This window comes from Panthera onca, chromosome D1 (genome assembly GCF_046562875.1).
Source record: "Panthera onca isolate mPanOnc1 chromosome D1, mPanOnc1 haplotype 2, whole genome shotgun sequence".
Classification (NCBI taxonomy): Eukaryota; Metazoa; Chordata; class Mammalia; order Carnivora; family Felidae; genus Panthera; species Panthera onca.
The window spans coordinates 27,949,492-27,963,379 of NC_138348.1; positions in this window are offsets into that span (position 1 = coordinate 27,949,492).

The window sequence follows — 13,888 nt, forward strand, 5'->3', positions numbered from 1 at the left end:
CGATCACCATTCATCTCTCTTTCATTTTCTTGTTTGGCCCTTGTAAAAATGCAACTTATACAGCCATGGTGACACATTTGTTCTCCTTTGGCAGCTTAATTTATTTAACAGATGCTACCTGTAAGCACTTGCAGTTTGAAGAATCATTTCCCAAATAGCCCATTCCAATCTTAGCATTACTCTGTAGTTGTTTTCTTGGCAAAGGATACCTAAAACGCTATACCATTTTTCATCGTTTTAGGGGCTTGAAAATCGTTTCACCATTTTTCAAAGCCAAGACATCCAATTAGCAAAAAGCTTCTTCCTATTTGAGACAACAGCCCAATTTGTTGAAACAAGTGCTTTCTGTAAGTTCAAAATATTCCTTACTGTTTTTTTAAATGGTGAGGAAATTTGCAAAGATACCTTTTTTTATTTGTTGCTTGTGAAACCCATGTGCTAAAACTGTCAAATATTGGAGATTCAACTCAAAAGCAAAATGTGAAAATCAGCAGCAATTAAACCAATTTAATAAACATGTATCAGGACTGCTTACCAAGCCTCCATTTAGAATAGAAATTTCCAGCTCTTCTCGGAAACTGCAGATTTTCAGACATTGAAGCATCTCTGTGAGATCTATCTGCCTGTCACGTTCATTATAACCAAAGGACGTAACTCCCAAAAAATGTCCTCCTGGAGCTTTAAAAACCCAAGAAAGGGAAAGTGACACCATCCCTTCCGTTTTACCCTACCAAAAATTCAGAGATAAGTTTTATTTGAGTTTGTTTTCCTGACTGTTGAAAATAGGCTGATTGCAACAGGGGTGTCAGATTGCTTCTCTTTATGTCAACTTCAAGTTCAAATTTAGGAAGTCATTCTGCCATCAGAACATGTTGTGCAAATTAACAATAGATTTCTAAGCCACAAATACATTTGAACAGATCTAAATTTTGCCAAGGCTGTTCTTTTTTCCATCTCATTATATGTGGTTTGTAAGAGACTGTTACTCCCATGATTCACTGGAGGTGAAATACTTTATCAGAGTCGACATTTGGAAGAGAATTTCTCAAGAATAACACAGTGTTCTTGGTGTTCAATGTTCTGAATACTCCAAGCCATAGACAGTCTTTTCAGTAAAATACTGAAGGGAGGCAGGGAGGCAAGTTTCCCTAGTAGAATAATTTTATTGAAGTGACTGTTGTATAGCAAGCCCCTAAAAGAAGGGCACCAGGGTTTTTGATCAGCTAAAAGTGTGAAACATGGAGCACTGTTTGGAGAGGCCTGGAGTCAGAAGAGTGAGTACCACCCACATTGGTAGAAAGGCTTAGTAACGGGTTGGTTCTGGAACCGGTATGAACTCACTGAGGACCTTAAACAGGGCAAAATGTGTTCTTTAAAAGTTAGAGCTTTTTGACAGAGGTTGTGGCAATATGCTTTCCCTGTTTCTCAACTTTCATAAGCCTAATCCTAAGAATCACATTTGGGGACATATGTTATTTTCCCACTTTGTAGGCAATTTGGTGATTAAGAAGGCAACAGCATAGAGTGGTATCCCAGAGGTGCCTGGAAAAATTAATGCACCTCCTTGTTTACTTACATCCTTGGGAGAATCTGACTTAGTTTCCTAATGTAAATACAGAAAAGGGAGGCCTAGTTGGCTCAGTCAGTGGAGCACATGACTCTTGATCTCACAGTTGTGAGTTCGAGCCCCATGATTACTTAAAAAAAATTTTTTTTTAACCTTAAAACACACACACACACACACACACACACACACACACACACACACACAGAAGGCTGAAGTCAGCCTAAGTGGTTGTACAGGGTCTTTTTCAGATTTGGGTTCCTACGTCTCTTTTTTAAATTACAGTGTATGATGAAGGTTCATGGTATGTTCATAATATGTTACTACCTACTGAACACTAAACAGAACTCTCTAACAATATCTTCATGGGCTGTGAACACCTCTAATTCCAATGTGAAGCCTGGTACCAGCAGATCAATTACACTTTCTTAGGGTGTATAACAGATACAAGTTTTCCATAAGGAGGAATGAAGAAAGGCATATCCATACTGGGAACTTAGTAGTAGTTAGTAAATTAGTTTGTTCTTTAGATCTGAATGAACCGTAATTAAGTACTTACTATTTAATTGGATTTTCTCTAATTAGATTATGAGTGTTATCATTTATATAGAAATTAAGCCTTTTAAACAAATATAAATATTTCATAAAAACAAAATAATCAAAATGGTTATATATGAATGATTCCCAATAAATCTTCAAATAAAAAATGTTTGGCCAAAGTTGCTTCTATTTTACAAAAGGTTCTAAGTTCTTATTATTTCTCATTCTTCAAAGCTCAGTGCAGATTCTACTCCCCCATAAAATCCCCTCCAAGGACTTCAGTTACAAAAATCTCCTCCTACTGTGAATTCATTCTGGCCATAGAGATGTTAGCTCTTAGCTTAGCACTTATCCTAGTGCAAGTTGGTTTAAGATTTCAAACTCTTAGAAATCTGGATCCATTTTTCCTTGCATCGTTAGTAAAAGCTTACTACAATGTTGAGAATATTTTCATAGGATTAATTTGTGTCCGAGACGCTGTGCTAAGCATTGTATAAATAGGATCTGCACAATCCCTTCATAAGGATAGATTTAACTATCGTTTTTCTAGAAATAAGGAATCTGAGGCACAGCTGAGGAGGCTGAATTCACAAGTGAATGAGTAGTGAGGCGAGGCCCTCAAGGCAGTCAGAAGGCAAAGCCCAGTCTCAACCAACTTGCTATGGAAATAAAAACACTGGTGGCTTAGAAACAAAAAATAATAATAATAAATGGTGCTTTGCTCCATTCTGAAGAAAATGATGTTCAACTCAAACCTTTAAAGAATCAGAGTTTTGAGTAATAAATACAGTCTCTAAATCAGTGCATGACTATTACATAGGATTTTATTGGAGAGAATGTAGAAAACTATGCTTTAAAGTTTTTTTGAAAACTTGTATTTATTAGTATTAGTAGACGTTAAAATCAAATCATGGACCCTGTAGAGTATTTTTTTTTTTTTTTTTTTTTTGCATGAGAAAGCACTACTAACTGAAAGAAAAGTAACTCTTACATTCGAATGCTGTAAAACCAAGTGCATACACTGATCTTTGTTTCCAGGATGTTAGTAAAACTTAAATGAGGTAAAATTGCAATTCCATGTGCATAGTTGTACTGTTGTTACTGGTAGAAAGGGTAAAAAAGCATGACCCAGTATTGCATATTTCCAGAAGTTTGTTTCTGCAACGCATTTTGGTCATGTTCTATTTTTACACCGGCCTCAGGGAATCAAGACAGGGAAATAAGTCTCTAAGGACACATGTCAGAGTAAGTTTTTCTAAAGTCAACAAGTACTTTTGTGAGCCAAACGCAGTACTAGGTACTCTGGGCATTGCAAAAGAAGCCTAAAACCTAATTTTGTGTTTAAAAACAAAACAAAACAAAACAAAACTCTGAAACTTAATGGTTCCCAAAACCCAAATTCCCTTTGTCCTCAGGTACCTCCCATGTTGTGGAGTTTCCCTAAACATATATATTTGTTGCTGTGTTTATTAATGTTAAATGTTATATGGCAGTCCCTGCAGGCTAGTGAAAAAACAGGGCTAGGAATGAGGTCCTGAGATGGTTTCGAGTGCTATATTCTAACTAGTATGGTGAGTCATCAGAAATTCACATATATGCAGCATATAACTTTAAAACACTTCTGAGGGGCACCTGGGTGACTCAGTGGGTTAAGTGGCTGACTTCAGCTCAGGTCATGATCTCACGGCTTGTGAGTTCAAGCCCCATGTGGGGCTCTGTGCTGATAGCTCAGAGCCTGGAGCCTGCTTCGGATTCTGTGTCTCCCTGTCTCTCTGCCCCTCCCCTACTCACGCTCTGTCTCTCTCTCTCTCTCAAAAATAAATAAACATTAAAAAAATTTTTAAAAATTAAAAAATAAGACAAATAAAACGCTTCTGAGAACAAATTTCTCTACATATGTTATCCAAGAACTTTAACTGACCCTGCCTGCACACTTATCTTTGAGTTCTCAACACTTCTTAAAAAAAAGCAAAAACAAAAACAGAACAAATGGTAATTGCACAACTTTGTGGTTTGATAGAAAACACTGCACTATGGCTTTAAAATTCTCTCTTCCTCTTCTCTTCCTTTTTTTCTTCCTTTACATTTATAGTAAAACACAGGGCAACTTAAATTCTAGTCTAGTGTTAATGTAAAGTTCAGTGTAGAACCCTTACCTCAAACAGTTATTAAATTCTTGTGAACTCATCAGGAGTTAAGAAACGAGTTCAGGCTTTTATTTAAACTTAGTGTATACGCCCCTCACAACACTGTACTCATTCATTTTTGTTTCTTTGTTAAATGTGTACTGATCGCTTTACGCCTCTGGTTATAGGAACACAATGCAAGCAAGTTCTGTTGAATCAAGTACTTAAAATTTCCCAAACATCTAGGAAGGACCGGTTAGAGAAAGTAAACAAAAAGCAAATTGGTGGCTACATTTAGCTACGATAAGGCTGGCTGACTCTTTCAAAACAGACTCTATAGATAGAAGCAATATTGCAATATAGTTGACCTTTGAACAATGCAGGGGTTACACCCGCCATGCAGTCAAAAATCTACATACAATACAATCCCCCCAAACTTGACTACTTATAGCCCACTGTTGACCAATATCCTTACCAATAACATAAACAGTAGATTAACACATACTTTTGTCTGTTACATGTATTACATACTGTATTCTCCCAATAAAGTAAACTAGAGAAAAGAAAATGTCATTAAGAAAATCATAAGAAGGAGAAAATAGAGGAGCACCTGGGTAGCTCAAGTTGACTAAGCATCCAACTCGGCTCAGGTCATGATCTCACAGTCCGTGAGTTCAAGCCCCGTGTCAGGCTCTGCGCTGACTGCTCAGAGCCTGGAGCCTGCTTCGGATTCTGTGTTTCCTCTCCCTCTGCCCCTCCCCCACTCATGCTCTGTCTTTCTCTCTCTCTCTCTCTCAACAATGAATAAACATTAAAACAATTTTTTTAATTTTTTAAAAAGGAGAAAATAGATTTACAGTACCATACTGTATTTATTGAAAAAAAATCCGTGTTTAAGTGGACCCATGCAGGGGCGCCTGGGTGGCTCAGTTGGTTAAGCGTCTGACTTTGGCTCAGGTCATGATCTTGTGGTTTGTGAGTTCCAGCCCCCCCCACCCCCCACCCCCGTTGGGCTCTGTGCTGACAGCTCAGAGCCTGGAGCCTGCTTCCGATTCTGTGTCTCCCTCTCTCTCTGCCCCTCCCTTGCTCACGCTCTCTTAATAATAAATAAACATTAAAAAAAATTTTTTTTTTTTAAGTGGACCCATGCAGTTCAAACCCGTGGTGTTTGAGGGTCAAATGTATCTAGTTCTACAGTGGGAGCTAGTATAAAATCTTTTAAAACCATCAGTCTGGATACCTCGGAGTACCAGAAGTATTGTTTATGACTAGTAACTCTTCAAAGTTTAGTCATTTCAAGTGAGGTCCTTTTTCTTTAGAAGTACAGCTTGACTTTTTGTTGTTGTTGAGAGTTTCAAATACAGAAAATTAGAGAGTAACATCTTACAGTCTCTTTTCACTCCTATTCCAGCTCATAATTCCCTCCCCAAATTAACAACAGTTAATAGGTTAATGTGTATCTTTTAGTTCTTTCTCTACATATACATATGGATAAATATAAAAGTTTACTTACTTTTTTTCTTCCCATAGATTATTTTATTTTTAAATAGTTTGAAACTTGAACTTGCAAGTACAGTACAAAGAATTACCCCCTGAATCATTAGAGTCAGATGCTAACGTAATGTCCCATCATTGGCCCCTTAATACTTAAGTGTGTATTTCTTACAGAGAAGAATATTCTACATAATCACAATACAGCTATCAAGATGAGGAAATTACATTGATACGTTACTACCATCTAATCCTTAGACACCATTCAAGTTCATCAGTTGTCCTAATAATGGTTTTTATTGTCAAAGGATCCATTCCACAGTGTTTTCATTTAGTTGTTATGTCACTTTAGTCTCCTTTAGCCCCAAACAGTTCCTTAGTCTTTCTTGGATTTTCATAATTGTGACACTTTTGAAAATCACAGGACAGTTATTTTTTTAAGTCTATTTATTTATTTATTTTGAGAGGAAGAGAGAGAGCGAGAGAGCATGCGCACAGAGGAGGGGCAGAGAGAGGGAGTCTCTGTTATCACAGAGCCTGACGTGGGGCTGGATCCCACGAACTGTGAGATCATTACCTGAGCCCAAATCAAGAGTTGGACAGGTAACTGACTGCACCACCCAGGCCCTCCCGAGAGAGTCATTTTGTAGAATGTCCCTCGTACTATGTTTTTCTGATGTTTCCTCATGAGTAGGTTCAAATTATACATCTTTGGCAGGAATATGTCTGACGTAATGCTGTATTCTTATTGCAACCTATTAGGTGGCACACAATTTTCTCATTATTGATGATATTTGCTTTGGTCACTTGACAAAAAGAGGGGTCCACTAGATTTTTCCACTGTGAAGTTTCTCTTTCCCTCCTTTGTAATAATCACTTTGTAGGAGTTTTTAAAAACTATCTACATTTCCCATTCCTTGTCAAATTCTCAATTTCTTCATTTATTTATAATACAAACTCATGGTTCCCATTTTATTCAAGGGTTTCTAACCTGCTGCTATTATTATTTTGCATGAATGTTTAACTTTTCCCATTTGGCCTATGGGAGCCCATTCATGCTGGCTTCTGTATCTTTTTTGACATGACTCCATTCTTTGAACACTTCCTTACATTCTAATATAGTACAGTCCAGGCTCATCTTTTATTTCCTTTGCACCAACCATGCAATCAACCATTTCTTTAAGGAACTCTCTGGTTCTTTTAGTGGAGAATAGTATTTAGAACCCAATATCTGACAATTCTAGAACTTTCATCTTAGTTTTCTCCCTTTCCATATTTGTAATTTCCTTTCTGACACTGAGAAACCTGGCTCATATTATCCTTAATTATATTTATATAATTATATCCTTAATATATTTACTTAATAAAAACTTAATGAAGTTTCTCTTTACACAGTTAACCTTCCATCACTGCTGCTGATCCTCTCCCTGTGTGGATACCTTCCACACCCTGCTTTACCTCCAAAACCCTGTTCTGAGTCACCCTCATGCATGGATGCCCTCTTCACTTGGCTTAATCTCTGACACCTCGTCAGATGTCCTGTTCCTCTTATGTTATCATTTTCTATTTGTTGTATTTGTTTTTTCTTTTTCTGCTTTCTGTGGTTCTAATGGAACATTTTATATGATTTCATTTTATCTTCTGTCACGGTATATCAATTTACTCTTCAGAAAAAAAAAAAAGTTAGTGGTTGCCCTAAAGTTTACAATGTACATTTTTAACTAATATAAGTACACTTCCAAATTACACTACTTGTTTTCACATATAGTACAGATGTCTTACAACAGAATATTCCCAAATCTTCCTTTCTTGTCCCTTGTGAAATTTCTGTCATTCATTTCACTTGTCCATGTGTTCTAACCACTCTGTACATGGTTACTATCATTGTATTAAATGAGTAGTTATCTTTTAAAATCAATTAAGACTAAGAAAAATAAAACATTTTATTTTACTGTCATTTATTCCTTCTCCAATGCTCTTCTCTTCTTTATAGAAATCTAAATTTTTGATCTATATAATTTTCCTTTTGCCTGAAATTTTTCTTTTAACATTTCTTGTAGGGTAGTTGTGCTTGCAGTAAATTCCCTGAGTTTTTGTTTGTTTGTGGAAATCTTCATGTCTCCATCACTTTTCAAGGATAATCTCACTGGAAACTATCACTATATTATTCACTCTATTCACTAGGTTGGTGGGGTTTTTTTCTTAACATATAAATATTTCACTCCACTCTAATCTTGCTTAAATGGTTTCTGATGAATTTTATTTCTGTAATATGATAGGTAAGGTGATTTTTTTGCCCTCTGGCTTCTTCCAGATTTTCTCTTTGTCTTTGGGTTTCTGTAGTTTGAATATAAAATGCTTAGGCATAATTGATGCTCCTCCTGTTTAGTTCTGATTCCCCACACGGGGCCTCCTGTCCATGTAGACACTTTGCGTGGGTTCTGACACCTTGGTCAAGGCCACTCCTAAACAGAGAAGTCCTTCTCACCCATCCGGATCCCGTTTCCCTGCATGAACAATCACTTTAGCCCACTTGGGCTCCAACATCCCCTTTCAGGCCACTTCTCTGTACCTTTCTTGGGCTCTGGTGCCCCAAACCAGACCACCCCCATAAGTGGATGCTCTCCTTGCCTAGTTAGGGCATCAGGCCTTCCTCTGTGGAGATTCATTCTTCACCACACTTGGGTTTTCATACTCCCTACTAGGCTCGCTTGCTTATGTATGCCTTCCTCCCCTTCTGGAAGGAATCACAGAAGTGATGCTGTTTTTTTCCTACCTCATCTTGTCCAGTGGCACCTGATTTCAATTACCGATGATGTTCACTTAATACTTGATTAAAGTGGTGTCTGTGAGTCTTCTCCACTATAAACGTTTCCATTTTCCCAAATAATCAGTAAATATTTTGTGGATGCTATGTAAATGGCCTATTCCTCATCAAACTTTTAGTTTAACCAATGATTTATAGCAGTGTAGACTTACGGTTTTGTATTTTATTCAAAAGATTGTAATCTTTCATCATTTACTTTTTTTACATTTTACATTGTTACTTTCATCATTTATACTGATGCTCAGATTCCTTCAGAGTTGGCCAATGGGGGCCCCTTCAAGCTGGTGTCTGCATCTTCTGACATGTCCCCAGCATTCTTTGACTACTTCCTTACTTTCTGACACAATAAGATATCCCAAGATCATCTTGTCCTTTTCCTGTGTCAGACCTAGAAACTACCATTCTTTTAAATAGTCCTAATTCTTATTTTTTTAAGATTTATTCTTTTAAAAATTATGTATTTATTTTGAGAGAGAGAGTGTGTGTGCACCCACATATGAGTGAAGGAGGGGCAGAGAGACAGGGAGAGAGAATCTTAAGCAGGCTCCACACCATCAGCACAGGAGCCCAATGTGGGGCTCCATTTCCTGAACCATGAGATCATGACCTGAGCTGAAATCAAAAGTCAGATAGTTAACCAACTGAGTCCCCCAGGCACCCCTAAACAGTCCTGATTCTTTTTAATAGAGAATGATATTTAAAAATCAAAATCTTGTCACTGGGCATGCTCATTGGTATTGGGGTGTCACGGCTTAGTTTCCTTCAGTGGACAGAGCTGGGAAATGGGCATACAACTATATTTCTCTCCCTCATTTATCTAATAATCTATACACATACATTTTTTATTGAGATATAATACATATAACATGAAATTCACCATTTTGAAGTATACAATTCAGTGACTTTTAGTATATTCGTATGTCGTGCAACCATTACTACTATCTAATCTAATTCTAGAATATATGTGTATATAATAGCATTATTCAATATAATACATATAACATATGTAACTGAATATGATTCATTTCAATATATAATATATACAATATACTGGAAGCCATGAGTTCCACTTGGTACTTCCTACTACAACCCAGTAGCACAGGAATAATTCTAGTTTTTTTTTCCTTTTTATATTTTGTGTCCTTTATTTCCAATAGCAACAAACCATTCTCCCATTCTCCTCCATATAATTATTTTATGAACCCCTCTACATGTAGCCAATCCCCATCTCTGCCACCCCACCTCCCCCATCCAGATGTTCTCTTACCCTACGCAGGCTTTGGCTCCTCAATAAGGCCATACCCCAAGCAGACACCTTCTTTAGCCTATTCAGGCTCCAGCACTCACTGTGTTCAGAGCCTGCTTTGGCCACCATAGTTTCCCCCCTACTCAACCAGGCGTAGATGATAGCTTGTTCGGCCATACCTAATAGCTTCAGGACCAAATTGTTCAGGGAAGGAAGAAAGGGAAAATAAGAGAAAGGAAGAGGAATAACAATGATTGGAGATTTAACCACTGAGTTTTGGGGTAGTTTGTTGAGCAACATTATTGTGGCCTGAAAAAAGTGATATACTAGCTTTTACTGCTCCTGCCCTTATAGTGTTACCTTGAAGGCATAACCAACCCAGTCTGAACCAGCTTGCCTGGTTTTTACTTCAGTGTCCCCCACCTGCTTCCCTTTACCCTTTAAGAGGAAGGGCATTAGCTATTCAGCTAATCACCAAGGCCAGTTAATTCTGCCTCTTAAATGTCTTTGAATAGCTAACCTAAGCCAGGGCAGTGGGGGTGGGGCCAGATTAAATCATTGATTATCCCCTGGTGCATTAAAAGAGCTGGAGTCAGACATAAAACTAGAACATCTGAATAAGACAGTAAGGATATAAAAGGGAATGTATGAGTCTTTAATTAAATGATTTTTAAAGTCAATTCTCAGTATAAGTAACAAAAAGACTGTATCAGATCATTCCCCATATCTAGCAACAAGCAAGTCCGAACTCAGGCTACAATCTAAGTGTAACATAGAGATCAAGTAGACTAGAAAAATGAGCCGAGGCTGTGTGGCTTACCTGAAAACATGTATGGGTAGATTTTCATTAAAATGGAATTAGGAAATCTGTTTTATAAATGTCTCTGGTTTCATGTGTTTGATTTTAGGGTTTGTTTTTTTTTTTCTTATGAAAAACTCCAACCTTTGCCATTGTAAATTGGTACAACCCTTTCACAATTTGGCATTGTATATTGAGAGTTATAAAAATGTTCATACCCTTTGACCCAGTAATTCTGCTCTTGGCAATATATCCTAGGAGGAAAAAAATTGTAAATGCATGAGATTTCAGTCCTAGTTATAAGACTGCTAGATTGACAAATAGTCTAATGAACAACAACAGCAAAAGCACAAGTAAATATGGATTATTTTGCAACCACTAAAGATTGTAAATATTGAAACTATGTAGCAACTTGAAAAATAACTTATGGGATAATATTACTGGAACTAACCAGGATATGTATGTACATATACACTATGATTCAACTATTTTAAATTGTTTTCAAAATGAGACAAATGAGAAACATGTAGAAAAATAAAAACAGTATAGTTAGTAAGATTATGAGATATTCTTTTTAAATTTTGCTCTAATGTTGGACTATATTGTTTGTGCTATAAATAGAAATCAAGATGGAGCAGTGGAAAACCCAACTTTATTTTCGCTGAATTAAAGGGATAGGATGGCTAAATTGGGAATCAGAGAGCCCTCAGAGGTGAGTGATGAAAATTATCATCATCTTTGTAGTTAACATTATTGAACATTTATCACTTTATAGGCATTGAATTAAAGGCTTTGACATGCAATGATCAGGGTGTCTGGGTGGCTTAGTCGGTTGAACATCCGACTCTTGATCAACTCATGATCCAAGCTCAGGTCATGGTCTCACGGTTCATGGGATCAAGCCCTGAGATGGGCTCTCTGCTGACAGTGCAGAGCCTGCTTGGGAGACTCTCTTTCTTTGTCCCCTCAAAATAAATACATAAACACTTTAAAAAATTAAAACGTAAAACTATAAGACAATATAGCAAAGATCTAGTTGATATCTCTTCTTAAATGTCTTATAAGCATTTCAAACTTGACATATCCAAAATAAAACTTCTGACATTCTTTCCCAAACCTGCTTTACCCACAGTCTCACTCAGTTGATGGCAACTCCAAACCAGTCATATATCCCGTCTATCATTACACTCTGCCAATTCTACCTTCAAAATATGTCCAGAGTTTTGCCACTTCTTACTTCCTTCACTGCTAGCACACGAGTCCAAACCCCCTTGTGATGCCCAGGTGCCTACAGTAGCTACCTAACTGACCTGCCTACTTCCACCCTTCCCCCTCCTCCATTCTCAGAACATGAAAAACAATCAAGGGGGTCTTTTAAAAATCTGTCAGAGAATGTCCCACTTCTACTCAAAACCCTCCATGTCTCCCCATTATACTCAGAATAAGGTCCTAACAACAACCAACAAGGCTCTATGTCGTCTGTGCTCTCCTTGCTTCCATGACCCTATCTCCTACTATTCCCTCTTTCAATCACTTCACCCAGCCACCATTAACATCCCTGATGTCATATAATACTGGTCATTCTTTTATCCTAGTACTTTCACCTTAGGACCTAGCTCTTCCTCTGTTCACCCATACTCTTCACCCATACAACCACATGGCTCATTCTTTCACTTTCTTCAAGTCTTTTCTCACAGATCATCTTCTCAATAAGACTACCCCTGACCATCCTGCAATACTGCAGCCTGCCCTCATCATCCCAATATACCAGGTGTCCCTTACTCAATTTTTTTCTATAGCAATCATTGCCTAACATCCTACATACTTTAAATCTGTTATATAGTGTTATTTGTGTCCCTGTGTTAAAATGTAAACTCTATGAGGGCCGAGATTTTTTTTTTCAGTGCCTATAGATGAAGAAACTTAATCATATTGCTGCCATTTGGCAGAGCTAGGAATATACCAGAAGGCATAATCCAGAACTACTGTGCTATCCTACAACACCTACTCCAGTTCAGCCCCCTGAGAGGGAAAAGTGAAGCTATGGTAGATACAATAAGCATGAATTGCAGACATTAAAACTTCTTGCCTCCTAGAGCCCAAGTGATTTAGTTCCCATGCTGTCTCCTTCTGAAGTTCTTTTTGAATCTAGTTGATTATAAAAACCATAAAAAATGAAAGTGGAGCATGATGAAGTAAGAGTATAAAAAGCACCAAGTCATTGGAACTTTTGTCTTTTCCAGAACAAAAAGTGGTACTATGTATTCATTGGAACATTAAGTCTTTTCTTGACTAGAAGACAATCTCTCACTTCAGTCAAACCTGAAGACATTAGAATATCAACAGCCATTCACTAAGACCACCAAGCTTGCCCCCCCCCCCTTATAAAAGCTGCAGGTACTAGATATTACTCTCTTCATCTCCTCTCTAGGTAGGAAGAGCAAAGCCAAGTACCCAATCCTTGTTAGGAGACTGACTGGGAAGTCTATTGAGGGATCTCTAAAAAAGATTTATTCTCCTTTTAAAATGGTACCCTAGGGAACCCTCTTGCACTGTTTGTGGGAATGCAAATTGGTGCAGCCACTCTGGAAAGCAGTGTGGAGGTTCCTCAGAAAATTAAAAATAGACCTACCGTATGACCCAGCAATAGCACTGCTAGGAATTTATCCAAGGGATACAGGAGTACTGATGCATAGGGGCACTTGTACCCCAGTGTTTATAGCAGCACTCTCAACAATAGCCAAATTATGGAAAGAGCCTAAATGTCCATCAACTGATGAATGGATAAAGAAATTGTGGTTTATATACACAATGGAATACTACGTGGCAACGAGAAAGAATGAAATATGGCCTTTTGTAGCAACGTGGATGGAACTGGAGAGTGTGATGCTAAATGAAATAAGCCATACAGAGAAAGACAGATACCGTATGGTTTCACTCTTATGTGGATCCTGAGAAACTTAACAGAAACCCATGGGGGAGGGGAAGGAAAAAAAAAAAAAAAGAGGTTAGAGTGGGAGAGAGCCAAAGCATAAGAGACTGTTAAAAACTGAGAACAAACTGAGGGTTGATGGGGGGTGGGAGGGACGGGAGGGTGGGTGATGGGTATTGAGGAGGGCACCTTTTGGGATGAGCACTGGGTGTTGTATGGAAACCAATTTGACAATAAATTTCATATATTAAAAAAAAAAAGAAATAACAAATTAAAACAACAATAAAAATAAAATAATAAAATAAGATAAAATGGTACCCTAGGGGGTGCCTGAGTGGCTCAGTCGGTTAAGCATCCAACTCT